This window comes from Typopeltis vanoorti, chromosome 9 (assembly GCF_054136105.1).
Source record: "Typopeltis vanoorti isolate ZY-2024b chromosome 9, IOZ_Tvanoo_1.0, whole genome shotgun sequence".
NCBI lineage: Eukaryota > Metazoa > Arthropoda > Arachnida > Uropygi > Thelyphonidae > Typopeltis > Typopeltis vanoorti.
In genome coordinates, this window is record NC_143557.1 from 13,998,432 (window position 1) to 14,020,869 (window position 22,438).

The window sequence follows — 22,438 nt, forward strand, 5'->3', positions numbered from 1 at the left end:
CTGTACAAGGATAGTTATGAGAATCAGCTGAGGGAATGTGGACTGCAGAGTTTGGCAGATAGAAGAAGGAGAGGTGATATGATTGAGACTTTTAAACTGTTGAGAGGTGGTTTTTTGTGGTTGACACTGGGGAGTTCTTTCACTTGGTTGAACAGTGGGAAGGAGTGATGACAAGAGGCCATCCCTGGAAGTTATGAAAGGAAACAGTGAGCAAGAGGGTGAAGTGTGGTTTCTTTGCATGGAGGGTGGTTGAGCCATGGAATGCATTGCCTGATAGAGTGGTGAGGGTGAGAACAGTCAATGAGTTTAAGGAGTGGTATGATAGACTTTGTGTTTCTTAGGGGGACCCTCCCCTCGATGAGTCTTGACAGATTTTATGTTCTTAGAAAGGACCTCCCACAATGAGTCTTTTGACTCCATGGAGGCCTGAATAATAATAATAATAATAATAATAATAATAATAATAATAATAATAATATTGTAGTAATGTAGAATTGTAGTCTTTATATGATGGCAGGCTGGGAAACAATGTGTTAGGTTTGCAGCCACCATAATGGATATGTTCGCAACTGAATGCAGTACAAAGAGAATAAATTCATAAAAAAAAAACATCAATTTCAATAGTGCAGACTTAAAAACCAGTATTGGTAATTAAACAAACACAATTAAATCCTTCCTTACTACTAATACTTATCTGTTTTTAACACCTATGTCAAACAGTTAAATATATTGTCACATGCTAGTGCTGCCTTTTCTGTAATTGCAACATTTTGATCTTTTATTATTATTATTCTAGAGATCCCATCGAGTCAAATACTCAACTAGGATGTACCTTCATCACACACACACACACACACACACACAGCTCATTATTCCCCTTAAATTTAACGCATTCAAATTCTCTAATCTTTAAAGGTAGCTGTGGCATGACTATAAACAACAAATTATGTGATAACCACAGTAATTAACTTTAATGAAATGAAAGTACACATATTTCGTGCTGGAAATAGCAGTACATCATCAGTAAACTGATGATGTACAAGGTATATACAAAAATCAGTTTACTAATTAAAAATGTTGGCTGCATGCTAGGAATTAATATATTAATAAATGATATTAAAAATAAATAACAGTAAAACTATTTTTGATGGTTACATAAAATGCAACCATCAAAAATCTCTCAAACTTTTGGGAGAGAGAGAGAGAGATAACCATTCCGATTCAGCTTTGGCTGATGTTGCCATCTACAAAAGAAAAAATGTCACCTCTATTATTAGCTGGCATTTACCAGATCCCTTGTGAATGTAATATGACATGCTTTGGGCAGAGGCTGTTCTGTGGAAAAAAAAAAATTAATAAACATACAGCAATCCTCTGTGTTACTTTCACCACCTTTGCAATATTTCCCCTGAATTTCAATTTTCTATCAACCATTAATCCCAGAAGTATTATATTGAATACATGAAACTAAAAAAGTCTGGTCTGGAACAACATAGTATTGACACTAAACAATATCCAGTGCAATGAAGCTCATCTTCTCCATAGAAGCAGGTTTAAATATGAATGCCTTTTCAAAGAAAATTGTGAAGCCCTTTTACATCAGCCAAATTTGAATTGGAACGATTGTCTCTCTCTCCCAAAAGTTTGGGAGATTCTCACTTTATGTAACCATCAAAAATAGTTTTCATATTATTTATTTTTAATATTATTTATTAATTTATTAATTTCTAGCATGCAGCAACCATTTTTAATTGGTAAACCGATTGTTGTATGTACTTTGTAGTTCTGTTTCTTTGATTTGCTTATTTCTGTGCACTGATGATGTACTGCTATTTTCAGTACAAAATATCTGTACTTTCATTTCATTAAAATTAATTACCGTGGTTATCATAACTCTCAGGCAATGCATTCCAATCATTCACAACTCTCCATGCAAAAACCTACTTCTCACTCCCTTGCTCACACCTTATACCACTTCTAGGGATTACCTCTTTTTCTTTCCCAATCTCCCACCATTCTAAGAAATATCTCTTAAATGTTAATACTACAGCAACCCCTTACTAATTTGTGTCTCCAGCATATCATGCCTCTTCCTCCTATCCACTAGGCTCTGTAAATTGCATCTTCTCAACCTTTCTTCATATTCAACATTCTAGAGGTCAGAAACTACCTTAGTCAATCACCTCTTGACCCCTTTCCAACATCTCTTCATCCTTTTGAAAACCAGGTGACCAAATCTGTGCATAGGTGTCCATATGTGGCCTAATCAAGGTCTTATACAATGGAACCAGAATCTCTTTACGTCTATAAGTCATTGTCCTCCACATCTTTGCCAAAATTTGTTGTATTGTCCTCACAATTTTGGCAGCGTGTCTTCTAAATTTTAGATCCTTATCCACCATCATCCCTTATTTCCTTCACCTCCAACAATATATCCCCACCAAGCATGAATTATATATCCCATCTTTGTTTCCTAAACTTTAAAACCTTACATTTTGCAACATTGGATTGGCATCCCCCATTCCTGTGTCCATTCACTCAAGAACATCTGCTCTACTCCTCATAGTTTGTTCCAACTTTGCATCACCTGCAAACAATTAAATATCCCCATCTAAATCTTCCCCAATATCACTAACATACTGGTTAAGTTAAACAGCAATGGCCCTAAAAGAGATTCTTAACAGCAATGGCCCTAAAACGGATCCTTGAGGCACAAAGCTAGTGACTTTCCTCTTTCAGGATATTGCTCCCTCATACACAACTTGGTAATACCTGTTAGACAACCAATCTCCAATCCAATGCAGTAGTCTAATATCAAACCCCATCCAATCAGTTTGACCAACCTGTCATGTGGTAATCAATTAAAAGCCTTTGCAAAATCTAAGTATACTACTGTGTATCCATCTTCTTCATCCAATGAAGCTGTCACCTTATTGTAATAAGTAAGTTGATTACTAAAACATGACCTCCCTTTAGCAAATCCATGTTGTCCATCAAAGATTATACCATTGTTGTCAACCCAACTCTGGATCCTAGTTCTCACAAGCTTCTCCAACAACTTAACCACAACACCTGACACACAGATAGGCCTATAGTTTGATGCTTGAGTTCGATCACCTCCCTTATGAAGTGGTACAATCTTGCCCTCCTTCCACTCGTTAGGAACTTGACCAAGTGCAAGACTCATATTAAACAAATATGTCAAGGTAGATGCCAATTCCCTGGCACATTCCTTAAAAATACGTGGTGATATATCATCAAGTTCCTTATTAGCATCATGTTTCCTCAATTTCCCCATATACCTCTTGCTCACTTACAGTTAGTCTCTTTTCCTCATCATCCACTGCTCTAAAACTCTCCATGATGTCACATTCACAAGAATGAAAGACATTCATGAACTGCTCATTAAACTATGTTCTCAGCAGCAGCTGTTCTTAACAGTGCAAAAAACACAATATTGAATATCTACAACGATATATATTATGGAATAAATGGGTTTATTAACAAAGAAATATATGTTTACATATGATGATATATCCATAACTAGTGGTGGAATGTTGGTCAAATAAAGCATTAACAACAGTAGATTACATGCTTAAAATGGACACCTTGTCTTTCAAGACAGGTTTCATATCGCATGCGAAGGTTCTGTGTTATCTCAAAGAACAAGTGTTGGACATCTTGTTGAGATATTGTGTAATTTTATATCTTAGTCCATGAAGGTTTGAAAATGGGTCATGATGGAATACCCATTCCTTCAACATACCCCAAACAAAGGCATCAAGTGATGTGAGATCAGGAGAATGTGAAGGCTATGGGAATTCTGTAAACCTTGAAATGAGTCTCCCAGGGAAGTGTTCTGATAAACAGGATCTAGAACCACATGATATGTGACAGATTGCTTCATCCTGTTGGAATACCTGTGCACAAAATCGAATTTTTTTTTGATGACACATCCTATGCAAATTCTGGATGAATGGAATCAAGTCATTCTCGATGTAGCTGCATTTGTTTGGCATTGATTGCGTTTCAGAGACTGTAACATTTGCTCTCATCCCATGATTCTCATTTGTGTTAACAGTTCGTCATCTACCCAAATACCCTTTGTGTTGCAGTAGAACACTCCCAGTATGTCACAACCTCTCGATTAAGGCATTGATGACACTATTGCTTATGGCACACTTACAGGAACAAACTGCTCACAAAGATGCCATAGGCTTGGGCCATTTACTCTACCAACTCCATATGAATGAAAATAATGCTCAATAATAAATATCTTTTTTTTTCCCAATGTCAACACCATTTTTCTTCTTTATCTTTTAGCTGTACAACCCTTTAAAGCAGTGTTTCTCAACCTTTTTTGGATCATGCCACACCTCAACGTCTCAAAGATTTTGAAGCCACCCCACCCACCCCCTAGCATAATAGTCAGCCAAATTCCGAAAAAGTATAATATAAATATGTATAAATATATGTACATGTACATTTTCTAATTGTCCCCCTATGGGGCATATGCCCCACGTTGAGAAACACTGCTTTAAAGGTTTTGGCTTGCTTCACAATATTTTTCCATTCTACTCTGTTCAATGCAGTACTACTTTTGTAAGCTTTAACTTTAAGAATTCCAAGGTCTTTCTCATTCTCATCTAACCATCTCCTTTAAGGTCTTCCTCTTCTTCTTCTCTGTCCAATTATTTTCCATTCATATATTTTTTAACTCCTCTACTTTCTTCCATCCTTTCTAAATGGCCTATCCATGCTATTCTCTGTGCCTTAAGAAATCTAACAATATCTTCTCCATTTATTAATTCGTTAATTTTACTATTTATTCTTCTCTTCAACTGTTCAATAAATTTTTCTCATTATTTTCCTTTCAAAAATCCTTAACCTATTCTCTTCTTTTTTTTTGGGGGGGGGGGTAAAGTTCATGATTCACATCCATATGTTATTACTGGCCTAATAATCGATTTATAAATTTTTAGTTTAGAATTCTTATCTACAGCTTTACTACCCAATAATCCTTTATGCATGTAATATGCATATGTTTAAAACTATTTTTCTATTATTTATTTCTTCTGCTATGTTATTTGTTATTGTTAATTGGGATCCTAGATATTTAAAATGATTTTACTGATTCAAAATTATAACCATCTTCATACATTTACAGGCTATTCTATCTCCATTTCTTTCATATTGAATATATTTAGTTTTTTGCTCATTAATTTGTAAACTAACTTCTGCATTTAAATCTAATTCTTTGAACTTACTTTCTAAATCTTTTTTGTTATGACTAATTATTGCAATAATATCTGCATATGCACAAATCTGTACAGATTTATTATTAATATAGCCTCTTATATTGAGTCTTCTTATTATATATTCAAGTGTCAAATTAAACAAACTTGCAGACATTGCACTTCCCTGTCTCACTCTGGAACTCATTTCAAATGCTTCTGTTAATTCACCTTGTATTTTAACCCTCGCCTAACCGCCGACCACTACCACCATTAGTATTTTCACATACAAACATCCATGACCACAGCGGGATTCGAACCTGTAGCCTTTTGGCTAGAGAGCAGATATGCTAACCACTTGGCCAAACAGGCTGGCCTTTTATTCTGAAAAGTTTTAGGCAAAAGAACTATATTAATGCTACAATTTTGTAGCATTAATATAGTTCTTTATCTAGAAGTATCTGAAATAATTCTCATTATTTCAGATACTTCTAGCATTAGTAAACATTAGTTTATGATTCTTCAACAAGTCCCACCAACAAAAATTCACAGATGTGAATTACATGTTTCCTTGTTTGGCTGCATTGAAGCCTTAATACTAGAGGATGACATGGACTTACACATTGTTTTAAAATAAGTATTATTCAGTTTATCATTATACCCAATTCATGGATACACCTACCATTCTGCATTAAATAACTGTAATTATTATTATTATTATTATATGGACACCTCTGTGGTGTCTGAAAACTCATCATGGGAGACCCAAACTATCCATACAATTGTTGTTAGTATTATTATTATTTATGGCATCTAGATGGAGTTCGGAGACTCATCGCAGGAGACCCAAATCAACCATCACACACACAAAACCTATCATACCTCTCCTTGAATCCATTCACCATCAGAGAACCAATAATCAATTCTAGCAAACCATTCCACTTGCTTACCACTCTCCACACAAAAAATCTGGTCTGGCCTTCTATCCACACACTTACACAACTTCCATGGATGGCCCCTAGTTCTCTGACTATTTGTCATATATTGAAAAATTTCACTTGCATCAATTTTATAAAACCTCTTTAATATCTTAAAAGTTTCTAACATGTCCCCTCTTTTCCGCCTATCAATTAAACCCAAAAACCTTCAACGTAGGTTTGTGGAACACTTCCTCAAAGGGAGTGTTCCACAGATCTGCCATCACAAGTAGATATATTTCCACAGATTTGCTGTCACAAGTTTATATCTTTATAAAGAGGAATAATAACTTCCTTATCTTTAATTGTTAGTGTGTTTTTCAACATTCAAGTAATTCATCCAAGTAAGTCATTTTACCAAAAATGACCAGCCTCATCAATTTCCTGCAAACCAATACCATCAGTATGATACACCATATGCAATCTTGTCAACCAGAAGTGCATAACCTTCCATTTTGCAACATTAAATACAATCGCCCACAATGTCAATTTATTTAAATCATCCTGCAGGATATCTACATCACCTTTATCAACTATTGCTCTCCCCAGTTTTGCATCATCAGCAAACAACTGACTATCCACTCTTAAATCATTCTCTATATCATTGATATACAAATTAAAGAGTACTGACTGACCCTAGTACCAAACTATGAGGTACTCCACTAGTCAACATCATTCTCCTAGACTCAGCCCAACCATATCCTACTCCCTGGTGTCTGTCCATCAGCTACTAGCCTCATATCCATTCCCATTCTCTCCAGTTTTTTGTAATAGTTTTCTATGTGGTATTCTGTCAAATGCCTTGGCAAAGTCGAGCAGTATGATGGTGTAGCCATTACCTTTATCCAATTCTGCTGTCACTTTGTTATAAAATGTGAATAAGTTACTAAGACAGGGCCTATCCTTTTCAAGGCCATGTTTCCTACTATGGAGTATCGCATTCATATCCACCCACTGTTGTATTTTACCTTCAATAACCACTCCAGATATATTAATTGGTCTGTAGTTTGCTACCTCTGGCTTGGAGCTACCTTTATGCAATGGTACTATCTTACCCTCTTTCCACTCCCATGGAAGGAAGATTTTCCTCCCTTGGAGACTTAGATTGAACAACTTCGTCAGAGGCAATGCCATCCAGTCCCACTGCTGTGTTCATATTCATATTTTTTAATATGTTGAACACCTTCTGTTCATCTACCTCAATTTTGATATGTCTCTGTAACATCAGAAACTGTAAAATCACCTGGATGATACAACTTTGCAAAATGATCACTCTGCTATTCAACTATTTTTTTTGGTTCAGTCATCATCCTACTTTGAGCATGTTTAAAGTCATTCTACATATGAAGGAATATGACTATAATACATAGTCATATTCCTTCTTACTTGCTACATAATGAAAAAACTCTTTTGGGTTTACTTTGGCCTGTTTAGCTAGCTCTCTCTCTCTCTCTCTCTCTCATAGTCTGATTTGGACTTCCTTACCATACTAGTCACCTTTCTTGCTTGTACTTTGTGTGCTACTCATGTGTATGTTGATTACTTTTTTTTTTTTTTAATAGTTCTTCCACAATGTTTTTCTTTTTTTTGCAGCTTTGATTTATATCCCCACTCATCCACTTAATTCCGAATTGGTTTATGCGCCTAACCTTGGGTATGCAGTGTGATACTGTTACTCTCAAGCAATCTCTGACCACTTGCCATTCACTACTGAGATTCTTTCCTTGTAGCATTTCAAGCCATGGCACTGTTCCAAGATGACTCCTGATTCTCTCATAATCGCCAGCCTTATAATTGAACATAAAAACTATTTAAGAGAGAGCTCGACATGTTTGGCAACTTTCCAGAGACCATGGTCACTCTCTCCCCAATTGGAGGCAGAGTGTCTACCTTGGTAATGGTCAGATCTTTTGATGATATTATCTAATCTAACACCCTTAAATGCCTTGTCCCCTCTATAACATGTTGTTTCACGTAATCATGTAAACCGCTTCCATTCTGCCATGCCTCCTTTCCTTCTTCCAATCAGTGTCCCCATAGTTAATGTCTCCCATAATAATTGTTTGGCCTGCACTTATTGTGCTAATCTGCCAATATATGACTTCTACATCTTCCTGTTTACTTCCTGGTCTATAGCAGCTTCCAACAATGTATTCTGTCCTATTTGCCTCTATCTCTTACCAGACAGCCTCATATGAACCATCTCCCTCAGACCTAATATCCTGTTTAATTTCTAAGTTTGTTGGTTGTAATTCTTACACAACTTCCATGGATGGCCCCTAGTTCTCTGACTATTTATCATATATTGAAAATTTTCACTTGCATCAATTTTATAAAACCTCTTTAATATCTTAAAAGTTTCTAACATGTCCGCTCTTTTCCGCCTATCAACTAAACCCAAAAACCTTCAACGTATCCTCAAAGGGAGTGTTCCACAGATCTGCCATCACAAGTAGATATATTTCCACAGATTTGCTGTCACAAGTTTATATCTTTATAAAGAGGAATAATAACTTCCTTATCTTTAATTGTTAGTGTGTTTTTCAACATTCAAGTAATTCATCCAAGTAAGTCATTTTACCAAAAATGACCAGCCTCATCAATTTCCTGCAAACCAATACCATCAGTATGATACACCATATGCAACCTTGTCAACCAGAAGTGCATAACCTTCAATTTTGCAACATTAAATACAATCGCCCACAATGTCAATTTATTTAAATCATCCTGCAGGATATCTACATCACCTTTATCAACTATTGCTCTCTCCAGTTTTGCATCATCAGCAAACAACTGACTATCCACTCTTAAATCATTCTCTATATCATTGATATACAAATTAAAGAGTACTGACCCTAGTACCAAACTATGAGGTACTCCACTAGTCACCATCATTCTCCTAGACTCAGCCCGACCATATACTACTCCCTGGTGTCTGTCCATCAGCTACTAGCCTCATATCCATTCCCATTCTCTCCAGTTTTTGTAACGGTTTTCTATGTGATATTCTGTCAAATGCCTTGGCAAAGTCGAACAGTATCATGGTGTGGCCATTACCTTTATCCAATTCTGCTGTCACTTTGTTATTAAATGTGAATAAGTTACTAAGACAGGACCTATCTTTTCAAAGCCATGCTGTCCACTATAGAGTATGGCATTCCTATCCGCCCACTATTGTATTTTACCTTCAACAACTTTTCAAATACTTTAACAACCACTCCCGATATATAAATTGGTCTGTAGTTTGCTACCTCTAGCTCGGAGCTACTTTTATGCAATGGTACTATCTTATTCTCGTTCCACTCCCTTGGAACTCTACCAAAGCTGAGATTTAGATTGAACAACTTCGCCAGAGGCAATGCCAATTCTCTTCCACATTCATGTAGTACACGAGCTGATATGCCATCCAGTCTCGCTGCTGCAGGGGTGAATTCTCCATGCTTGTTGCACAAGCTCATTAAATGAGAAAGAAGTAATATTTATTTGTTAATAAACACATGCATTTATAAGCATTCCATTTAGGCTTTTATTTTTGTAGACAGAAGACATCTTAAGCTTGCACAGCAATAACTGAGTGCTGCGTTGAGTATTGAAGGTTGATGCTTGCTCGTCTAGTCAAAGCTACCTTGGCTTGCTTGGTTATACGAGTTTCCAGGTCCTCGCTGCAGCACTGTGATTTCATGGGCACACAAAGCCATTTCCGCTCCCTTCACGTCGTCTTAAACACAGGCGATATGCCTGTCAAAGTAGCTCTAGCCAGTGAGCTTCAGCCAGCCTTTACAAGTGTGCATGTTACTTGGGAAAATTAAGTTACAACCAACTTTTTATGACGATGTTATTGACCAGTTCATAAAGAAGAACCGTAGGGTAGAATTTATATTCAAGTAACTAAATTGAAAAAGATAGAATATCATTTGTAAAATAAATGTTGCATTTGTATGATTAAATGTACATTAATTTCTTAATATATAGTTTTAAATGGTCAGTAATTCATTATTACGCTAACAGACTTCAATCACACCTTTCACTCCCTGAATGATAACAAGAGCAAGCGTGCATTTCAAGACCAGCATTTGCCCCTGCACTGCTGTGTTCATATTCATATTTTTTAATATGTTGAACACCTTCTGTTCATCTACCTCAATTTTGATATGTCTTTGTAACATCAGCAACTGCCGGCCTGGTTGGCCGAGTGGTCAGCATATCCGTTCTCCAGGTTCTAATCCCGCCTTGGGCATGGATGTTGTGATTGTCTGTGAAAGTACTAGTGGTGGTAGTTGGCAATAGATGGCGTTGGTGGTAGATGATGAAGGTTGGTGGAGTAGTGAGAAGAGGAGCTGTAGAGTAGATGCCTTCCCTCGATGAGTCTTTGGACTCCCTGAAGGTGTGATGTAATAATAATAATAATAACTGTAAAATCACCACCTGGATGATACACTTTTGCAAAATGATCACTCAACTACTCAACTATTTCTTTGGTTCAGTCATCTTCCTACTTTGAGCATGTTTAAAGTCATTCTACCATAGTCATATTACCTCTTACTTGCTACATAACGAAAAAACACTTTTGGGTTTACTTTGGCCTGTTTAGCTAGCTCTCTCTGTCATTTGTGTTCGTCTTGACGAACAGAAGACGTTTGTGTTCGTCTTGACGAAAACAAACGACACATTAAATACCTCCACTTCGGTAAAACAGGCCTTTCTGACCATGCACTCCAAACATACCATAGAATTGACTGGAAAAATACCAAGTCCCTACACCGCACCAAAACCTGGTTTGAGAGAAAATTTAAAGAGTCTTGTGAAATGCTCAAACACAACCCAAATCTCAACAAAAATGATGGCCTCACCATTTCAAGAATGTGGAGGACCCATCTACAACCTGTATAACATCCTAAACTAGCATTAGAAAAATTCCCACTACAAGAAGACAACCTGGTGAAGTGTTTAGAACATTCAAGAGCAACTGAAAGAAATCATTTTGTAACTATCCAGAATATTAATACATGAGGACTCTAACAGTTTATTGTAGTTGCATTTATCTATTTATAATATATATATATATAATTTTTATATAAAATTTTTATATATAAAAATTATAAAAATTTTTATATATAATTTTTATATAAAAAAGAAAAACAAACAAAAAAAATAATAAAATTAAAAAAAAAAAAAAAAATATATATATATATATATATATATTTTTATTTATTTATTATTTTATTTTTATTTTTATTTTTGTTTTTCTTTTCTATCACTAGAGGTCAGGCTATAAAAAAGATTTATTAACTACGTAGATTTAGTTTACTGGTATAGAAAGCATGAGCATGTAGCTTGGTTCTGTATACAGTTGTATTCTTCCGATGATGACCTCGATATAGAGGTTGAAACGTCAAGTTTTATTTTATTTGTAATTAATAAAATAATCTATTCAACACGTGTGTTTTTGAGTCCCTAAATCTACAAATATGAGTACTGATCACCGTGTAACCCTAAAAGAAAAAATAAATTACTGAAAGGTTTTTATAGGATTGATGAAGGGGAAATGTTTCAGCTGTGTGATAGTGATGGAAGAACAAGAGGTCATCCCTGGAAATTTAAAAAGAGTGTGGTTTACAAGGGTGTGAGAGCAAGGTTTTTTGCCTGGAGGGTGGTGAATGAGTGGAATTCATTGCCTGACTTAGTTGTGAGCTCTTTGTCTGTAAATGAATTCAAGAATAGATATGACAGATATTGTTTTGCTAGTTTGAGTCTCCCACGATGAGTCTACTGACTCCATGTAGATACCTGTAATAATAATAATAAACATTCTATCCCTGTAACTATATCATTTTCAGTCAACCAGTTCTTAGTGATGCTTATAATTTTTGGCCAAGTTGAGCTAACCAGTGACAAAAACTCCTCACCCTTATTCCTTATACTTCTTGCATTCATGCATTTCAGCATCCCTTTGTATATTCATAGTTACCCTTATGTGATGTCATTATCAACCTATTTAAATTAAAGACCTGTGAAATCCCATTTGGCATTGCATATTCATTACTGTACCCGTACTCATTTATCATAGGGACCAGACACATACTTGATTTCAATCTTCCCTAATATCTCTATTTAAGTTAAGGGATATTACATCCCATATTGTTTCTTAGCCGAATAAGAAACTCAAAGAGTTTCATGCCGAATATAGAAACTATATAAAGTTGGCGATTCCAAGCGTAAGCAAATACCTGGATAGTGCAACACCTGACCCATTTGGTAGTGCAAACTGAGGATACTCATAGTAAGGGTGGAGCAAGCTCTGATCACTATTCTTGGTATTTACCCATAATGTGAACTTAGCTCCTAGGAGCTGTATTACTGTTCTACATTATGAGAGAAGGTCATTACCCAGATCGGTTTCAACCTTTATTGAGGTCTCATCAGTAAGTAGGCAGACCTAGTTAATACCAAGTTTGTAGCGAACAGAACTTACATCCCTTCTATGAGAATTGCCAAGAAGGTGTCCTAATAAATTACTAATTATACGAAGAGCCAAAGGCTTCAATTCGGCGATATGAACTTATTTAAGTTAAGGGATATTACATCCCATATTGTTTCTTAGCCGAATAAGAAACTCAAAGAGTTTCATGCTGAGTATAGAAACTATATAAAGTTTCGCGATTCCAAGTGTAAGCAAATACCTGGATAGTGCAACACCTGATCCAGTTGGTAGTGCAAACTGAGGCAACTCATAGTAAAGGTGGAGCAAGCTCCGATCACTATTCTTGGTATTTACCCATAATGTGAACTTAGTTCCTAGGAGCTGTATTACTGTTCTGCATTATGAGAGAAGGTCACTACCCAGACCGGTTTCAACCTTTATTGAGGTCTCATAAGTGAGTAGGCAGACCTAGTTAATACCACGTTTGTAGCGAACAGAACTTACATCCTTGAGTTGCCTCAGTTTGCACTACCAAATGGGTCAGCTGTTGCACTATCCAGGTATTTGCTTATGCTTGGAATCGTAAAAATTTATATAGTTTCTATATTCGGCATGAAACTCTTTGAGTTTCTTATTCGGCTAAGAAACAATATGGGATGTAATATCCCTTAACTTAAATAAGTTTATGTCGCTGAATTGAAGCCTACTCTTCACATAATTAGTAATTTATTAGGACACCTTCTTGGCAATTCTCATAGAAGGGATGTAAGTTCTGTTCGCTACAAACTTGGTATTAACTAGGTCTGCTACTCACTGATGAGACCTCAATAAAGATTGAAACCGGTCTGGGTAGTGACCTTCTCTCATAATGTAGAACAGTAATACAGCTCCTAGGAGCTAAGTTCCCATTATGGGTAAATACCAAGAATAGTGATCAGAGCTTGCTCCATCCTTACTATGAGTTGCCTCAATTTGCACAACCAAATGGGTCAGGTGTTGCACTATCCAGGTATTTGCTTACGCTTGGAATTGCCGAACTTTATATAGTTTCTATATTCGGCATGAAACTCTTTGAGTTTCTTATTCGGCTAAGAAACAATATGGGATGTAATATCCCTTAACTTAAATAAGTTCACATCGCCGAATCGACGCCTTTGGCTCTTCATATAATTAGTAATATCTCCAGTTTCCCTAGTTTTGTACTACCACATTCTCACTAAACAAAACTTTCTCCAAACCAATTCAAATGCAGTCCATCAGGCATATACAAGTCCTTTTGTCTATCAAAGTCACTCCATACATCAATAAACTGCACACCATTCCTCCACACAATCTTCTCATTGACTCATTAGCAATCATCGTTTATCTTTTCAGTTCTGTCCTATCATACTGACACAGCAGACTCACAATCTTTACTTTCTTGCTGGTCATTTTCGCTTCCAATAACAACTCTTTCATATCTTCTCATTGCATATTTCTCACCTTTGAAATCATCTGTGCCAGCCAATAAAATCAACTCATTCATTCCATTCTTCTGCATACTTAAAGCATCAATAACATCTTTTATCTTCACACGTGGAAAAGTGCTTTTGTCACTTTCTTATTAATTACACCTGCTATCATCGAATTCCCCATACAATACTATATCATTTCCCCCCAGTTTATCGCATTTTATGCTTTTTCCATGCTCCGTCCTTCCGTACCACTCGCCAAACATTTCTCCAGGCACTCGAGCTCACATTTCGTCCTGTGAAGAGTTCACATAAGCATGCAATTTCTTTCGATGCTAGTATCTCATAATCCACATTACTTTCAACCACTTCATTCACACACTCAGTTATGTTTCATGCACTATCACCCACTGTTTAAACTATTGCATTCTACACGACACCTTGACAATCCTGCCTTATGTCCTTATTATCAGTCACTTCATTCTTTCTCAATTCACATTTCTTATATTCATTTATTATTATTATTGTTCCTGGCAACTCCAAGGAGTCAACAGACTCATCGAGGGAGGCCCTAACATCATGTCAAGAACAACTATTCGACATTGACACAGTATCTATCATACCTTGCCTTGAACTCATTCACGGTCGTAGCACCCACAACAGACTCTGGAAGCTTATTCCACTCATTCACCACTCTCCAAGTAAAAAACCTAGCTCTAACACCCTTGTCAACCACGCTCTTGCCCAGCTTCCATGCATGGCCCCTAGTCCTCCCACCACCAGTCATATTTTCAAAAATATCTTCTGGATCAATCTTATAGAAACCCTTCAGTAATTTGAATGTCTCGATCATATCACCCCTCCTTCGCCTATTGTGCAATCTCTGCAACCCACAAATCTTCAACCTATTCTCATAAGGTTCATTCCACTGACCTGTTATCATCTTGGTCACTTGTCTCTGAAACCTCTGCACTTCCTCCCCATCACGAAGAAACCCTGGTGCCCATAACTGGGCACAGTAGTCCAGATGGGGTCTTATCAAAGCTCGATACAGAGGAACAACAACTTGTTTGTCTCTGTATGTTAAAGTATTTTTCAGAAGCCAAGTGATTTGATGAGCTGATTTAGTCACTTTTGCAATGTGCCCCCTAAACTTCAATTCCCTATCCACCAACACTCCCAAATCCCTGGCCTCATCAATCTCTTGGAATACGGTTCCACCAATGTGATATACTGCTGCTATTCTTTTCACCCCAAAGTGCATAATCTTACACTTTGCCACATTAAATTGACATCCATTTTTCCTAGCCCAGTCCTCCAAACTATCCAAATCATCCCGTAAAATTTTGACATCCTGTGCACTCACAATTGCTCTACCCAACTTTGCATCATCAGCAAACAAGTGAACACTTCCTCTCAAATCCTTAAACCACTCTCTGGTATCTCTCCTTCAACCACCCTCCTATCCATCTCACCAACCCTATATCTATCCTCATCTGCTCCAGTTTACTGATTAGGGTTCCATGTGGTATCCTGTCAAAGGCCTTGGCAAGGTCCAGTAGTATCACCGTAAACCCATTACCCCTATCCAGTTCAGCCGTCACTGTGTTATAAAACGTGAGCAAGTTACTGAGGCATGATCTACACTTCACAAAACCATGTTGTCCCCCATACAATATCCCATTTTCATCTATTCAATCCTGTATTCTTTTCTTGACTAATTTCTCTAAGACCTTGACAATGATTCCTAATATGCTAATCGGTCGGTAATTTACAACAGCAGTCTTGGAACCACCTTTATGCAGTGGAACTATTTTCCCCTCTTTCTACCCCCTTGGAACTAACCCAGACTTGACACTCAAATTAAACAAAATGGTCAAGGGTACTGACAATTCTTTAGCTGCTTCTCGTACAACATGAGCTAGTATACCATCCAATTCCATGGATGTATTGACATTGAGGTTATGCAATAGACTACTCACCTCCACTTCATTCACCCAATTCCTGTATAATCTACTGGTTTATTCGTTTCTGCAATGTCTCCACCTGGTTGATATATACTTGCAAAGTGCTCACTAAGTAACTCAACTATATCAACTGATTCGGTTACCTCCCTACCATCGGCATTCTTTAAAATCATTCTGCCATGTACATTTTTCCTTTTACTTGCTACATATCTAAAAAACTGTTTAGGATTCTCTTTAGCCTGCATGGCCAATGTTCTTTCGTAATCCTTTTTTGCTTTTCTTAGCACGCTCGTTACCCTTCTGGCCAGCGCTTTATATCGTTCATGTGCCTGCCTGCCGGTCACCTTTCTCCTTAAATTCCCTCCATAGTTGTTTCTTTTTTTGCAGCTCAAGCTTAATGGTGTTATTCATCCATTTAACCCCTACTTGATTTATTATTCGGACTCTAGGTATACAGTCAGCCATTGCTTCATGCAAACACTTCTTAACTGCCTCCCATGCACTCAACTTCTAGTCCTTGCAGTTGTACATGCCATAGCACTGAACCAATCAAACTCCTAAGCTTGTCATACTTTCCAGCCCAATAATTCCACATGTACCCTGTCTTAATTGAAAATTCCACACCTTTAGCCACCTCCCAAGTCAAGACCCTATGATCACTCTCACCAATTGGTGGCAATGTTGTCATATTTGTTACAGCCAAATCCTCAGATGTAATTACTAGGTCAAGCACTCTCTGACCCCTAGTATTTTCCATTACATGCTGTCGCAGATAGTTATCCCTTAATAACCATGTAAAATCCAATTCCTTCCTACCATGTGTCCTCTCCCCACTCCAATCAATGCGACCATAGTTGAAATCTCCCATAATAATTACCCTCCTTCCACTCATTTCTTCTATTTGCTTGTGCATACTGTCACCACCATCTTTTCCATCACCAGGTCTATAGCAGCACCCAATTGTATATTTAGTTCTGCTAGCCACAATCTCACACCAAATGGCCTCAAATGTGCTCTTTTCTCTATTCTGCAATTCAACTTCTATTCTCCTTGGCTGTATTCTCCTTGAATTAAATCATGAATGTTGATATCGGCCAACGTCTATGTCTTTGTTGCCATTTTTCTCGCACATATTGGAATCATAATGAAAAACGATTTAGAAAAGAATATTACTTCATAATAGATAACTAAAACAACAAGACTTACCATTTTTTTTTTTTTGTCTTATAAGATGCACTGCTGTATTGGACATATCACATCTTTCATGTCAAATTTTTGGAAATAAAATATTCTTTGAATATTTTATGCACGAATTATGCATAAAATTTTTCATTTAATATTAATTTTTTTAAAATTTTAAATTTTAATACATTGTCCCTTTATTTTCCATGATATTTTCGTTTTTGCACAATACATAAATCATATCTCTTCATAAATTTAAAGCACCATAATGGAGACCCTGTAAAATCGATGATATATTTTTCTATTGTCAATAATTTTGCTCGTTGAATAATCATTTCTGTAGATACACAGCAACCTGATCTGCTTTGATCCATTATCCAAGTTTTTAATCCTTTTTCAATTTCTGGCTATTTTGCATTAGGTTTTCTGTGGAGATGAATGTGTTTTTAGAATTTACTTCTATTAATTGCTGCTGTTGTGTCCTCCAAGTTTGTACCTTGTTTTTTTTTTTTCTGTAGGTGGAAGCCCAAAATGCTTCTCTGCTGCCCTACTTTTTTTGCATACTGTTATTATTATTATTATTATTATTATTCAGGCCTCCAAGGAGTCAAAAGACTCATCGAGGGAGGTCCTTCCTAAGACATAAAGTCTGTCAAGACTCATCGAGGGGAGGTCCCCCCCTGAGAAACACAAAGTTTATCATACCACTCTTTAAACTCACTGACCGTTCTCGCTCCCACCACTCCATTAGGCAATGCATTCCACGGCTCAACCACCCTCCACACAAAGAAACCACTCCTTACCCTCTTGCTCACAGTTTCCTTTCGTAACTTCCAGGGATGGCCTCTTGTCATCACTCCTTCCCGCTGATCAACCAAGCGAAAGAACTCCCCAGTGTCAACCCTATAACCACCTCTCAACAGTTTAAAAGTCTCAATCATATCACCTCTCCTTCTTCTATCCACCAAACTCTGCAGTCCACATTCTCTCAGCCGATCCTCATAACTATCCTTGTACAGTCCTGAAACCATCTTTGTCATCCGTCTTTGTATCCTTTCCACAGTTAATTTATCCCCTTCAAATCCTGGGTACCAAATCTGAGAACAATAGTCCAAGTGTGGTCTGATCAGAGACTTATACAACGGAATGATAACCCTCTTATCTCTGCAGGTCAGTGTCCTTCTCATAATAGCAGCAATCCTCTGTGTTACCTTCACCACCTTTGCAATATGTCCCCTAAACTTCAGGTTTCTATCAATCATCAACCCCAGATCTCTTGTCTCCCCTACTTCCTCCAGTATAACTTCTCCCATAGAGTATGCAGCATCCCATCGATGTTTCCCAAACCTCAAGACCTTACATTTTGCTGCATTAAACTGATACCCCCCATTCATTTGCCCATCTATCTAGCTTATTTAAATCCTCTTGCAGGGCTACCACATCTGCACTATTACTAATAATCCTTCCCAGCTACGCATCATCCGCAAACAACTGAATATCCCCCTGCAATCCACTGGCTATGTCATTGATATAAAGGTTAAACAATATAGGTCCTAGTACTGAGCCCTGTGGGACCCCACTTGTAACCCTCTGCCTCCTGGAAACTGCTCCACCATACACAACTCTCTGATACCTATCAGACAGCCAATCCTGAATCCAGTTGACCAATCTGACATCCAGACCCATGTGCTGCAACTTAAATATCAGCTTATCATGTGGCACCCTGTCAAATGCCTTCGCCAAGTCTAAGAAAATTGCAGTATATGCCTTTCCCTCATCTAATGTTCTTGTAACTTTATTATAAAAGGCTAGCATATTGCTAAAACAAGAGCGTCCTTTCACAAATCCAAGTTGATTCTCACAGATAACATTACCCTCATCTGCCCAATGCTGTACACAGTCCCTCACTACTTTCTCCAAGATCTTAACAACTACTGATGACACACAGACTGGCCTATAATTAGACACTTCTAGTCTGTTACTACCCTTATGCAATGGCACTATCTTACCTTCCTTCCATTCCCTGGGCACCTTTGCCAAAGCCAGACTTTCATTGAAAAGCCACGTTAAAGGTACTGTCAATTCCCTAGCACATTCTCTCAAAACTCGTGGCGATATACCATCCAGTCCCACAGCTTTACTGACATCCAGAGTACTCAGTATCTGAAACACACTCTCCTCCTGTACCTCCAGACCTCGTACCAGTCCTATCCCTCTAGCATTAAAACTGACTCCTCTAGGATGAAATACTCCAATAAAGTGTTCATTGAACAATTCCACTATGTCCTCTGCATCAGTCACTCTATTCCCATTTTTATCCCACAATATCATTCTTCCACAGTCATTTCTCCTCCTACTGGCCACATAGCTAAAAAATTCCCTATGATTTTCTTTGGATCTTAGGGCCAATCTCCTCTCATATTCCAATTTCGCTTTCCTTACCACACTAGTCACTCTTCTGGCCTGTGTCTTATATTCCTCATGCATCTCTTCACCTGTCTCCTTATATCTCTTCCATAGCCTCTTTTTCGCATGCAATTCCTGTTTAATATTGTTTGTCATCCACTTCACTCCAAATTGCGTCCTCTTCTTCACTCGTGGTATACAACTTACCATTGCTGATAACAAATATTCTTTCACAATTTCCCACGCACTGGTGATATCCTGGCCTTCCAATTCCTCCCTCCATGAAACTTCCCGAAGTTGACGTCTAAGACTATTATAATCACCTGCCTTATAATTCCACACAAGTTCCCGTCTCTTTGATACTCCTGCATGTCTATTCATTTTCCAAGTCAACACCATATGGTCACTCTCTCCAACTGGTGGGAGAGACGTCAACTCAGTTATTATCAGCTCTTCTGATGCTATAACCAAATCCAAAATTTTTGAACCTCTTGTTCCCTCTGTTACATGTTGCCTAAGACATTTGTCCCTCAAGAATTCTAGAAATTCCATTCCCCTATTGTTACATGCATCTTCCTCTCTCCAATTTATACTACTGAAGTTAAAATCTCCCATAACAATCATTCTTCTTGCACTTGCCAAACTTAGCTGTCTAAACATCTCCTGGTCCCCATCCTCTGTGCTCCTGGGTCTGTAGCAACACCCTACTAAATATCCTGTCTTGCCTACCTCTACCTCACACCATATGCTCTCAAAATCATTTGTCTCACTTCCTTCCAAATTCTCCACTCTTAGAGGACATAGGTCATCACTTATCATAAGCAGCACCTCACCACCACGTTTTCCCCTCCTATCCTGACGAAAAATGCTATACCCAGCGACTTCTATTTCTGTTTTTATATCCCCTTCTGTCAACCACGTCTCAGTGATCGCAATAATTTTTGGCCAGGCTGATGCTATCTGCACCACCAATTCCTTTCCCTTATTCCGGATACTCCTGGCATTAGTATACAGCATATAAATGCCATTGTTTCTATACCCAGCATTATCCCTTCTAGACTCCACTGGGCTCAGTGTTACCTGACATTGTCTCCCTTCTCCCAAGTATCCATTCCCACAAGAGGCCACCCCTGCTATCATCCTCCCTGGGACACACTGACTCGTTCAGAACAGCAATCTCTCCAGATGCCTACGTCCTTCCTCATTCAAATGTAAACGGTCTCTCACATAGAACTCCTCTCTTTCCTCAAACGCACTCCAAGCATCCACATATACCAGTCCTCTCTTGTCACACATTCTCGCTATTATGCCGTTCAATATCACCGCTCTTCTGCTCAGCTCATCATTATCATACCTAGGCAACACGCACACTATTTTTCCTCTCTCTGTCTTCTTCCGTACAGTCTCAAGCAAAAATCTCATATCTCTCGCTGCCCGACTTACATTACCACTCAAGTCATTCGTTCCTACCATCACAATCATCTCATCCACCCTTTCACCTCTCTTAATTGCCATAGCCACTCTTTCTATTGTTCCTCCTGGCAAACACTCCTCACGCATCCTATCTTGAACACCACGGATCATTGAGTCGCCATACATTATACCTCTTACCATTCCCTCGCTCCTATTGTTTCCATTCTCTCCTCTTCTTTCATTCCCATACCTCTCTCCTCTTCTAGCACTCCCATACATCTCTCTCATTCCCTCTCTCCTACTGTTTCCATTTTCTCCACTTCTAGCACTTCCATATCCCTCTCTCATTCTGTCTCTCCTACTACTGTTTCCATCCTCTCGTCTTCTAGCATTCCCATACCTCTCTCTCATTCCATTTCTCCTACCGTTTCCATTCTCTCCTCTTCTAGCACTTCCATATCTCTCTCTTATTCCATCTCTCCTACTGTTTCCATCCTCTCGTCTGCTAGCATTCCCATACCTCTCTCTCATTCCCTCTCTTCTACTGTTTCCATTCTCTCCTCTTCTAGCACCCCCATACCTCTCACTCATACTCCCTAAATTCTCTCTCTCTCCTACTCTGATTCGCCTTGCATTTATCAAAATTATTATTATTATTAGACACCTCCAGGGAGTCCAAAGACTCATCGAGGGAGGGTACCTGCTCTACAGCTCTGTCTCTGCCACTCAATCCACTAACTGACTGCAACTACACCACTGCCACCCACCACCACTAGTATTTCCAAGAACAATCACAAACATCCATGTCCACGGCAGGATGTTTGTTATGTCGTGACATTTGTTTAATTTATTCTGTTCTCCTACTTATATCACTTATCTTAGATTGTCACTGTGTAGTGTACTTTAACTATATATTTCTATGGTCTATACACACAAGACTATCGGAATTCTGTACTCTCTTATCTACAGTTAAATCTATCCTCACATTTGGCAGATTCTTAGAATGATTAAGTATATTAATTAAATTAACAAAGGGAAGACTTCTGAATAGAGTCTGATCCTCAGCAATAACAGTCTAGAGTTACCTCCTAATCAAGTTCTGGCAATATTTATTTGATCAAGCTGCGCCAGCCAGATCCCTAGGTTAGAAATTCCTCTTAACCAAGGAGTAACCCTCAGAAAATATACTAAGTAAATCAATCTATTAATTACTTTTTATCTCAATTTTCTCTCTCTCTTAAAATGCTTTAGTTTGCAGTCTGATCTCTGTCATATAATTCTTTCCTGCTCAGATTCAAATGTTAGCAAGTAGTATATTGGATTCAAATCAAGGCACAAAACACGTTAAGATAATCCAGATACATTTATTAGATTCCTAAGATTACAC

At 37.8% G+C, this 22,438-nt stretch overlaps 1 protein-coding gene across 5 annotated transcripts in view; it reads right to left on the reverse strand.

The window, feature by feature from the left end:
* The window catches only part of LOC150102895 (cilia- and flagella-associated protein 184-like), a 423,759-nt gene that overhangs the window by 20,392 nt on the left and 380,929 nt on the right, over positions 1–22,438 (reverse strand). The gene's annotated exons all lie outside the window — the stretch shown is intronic.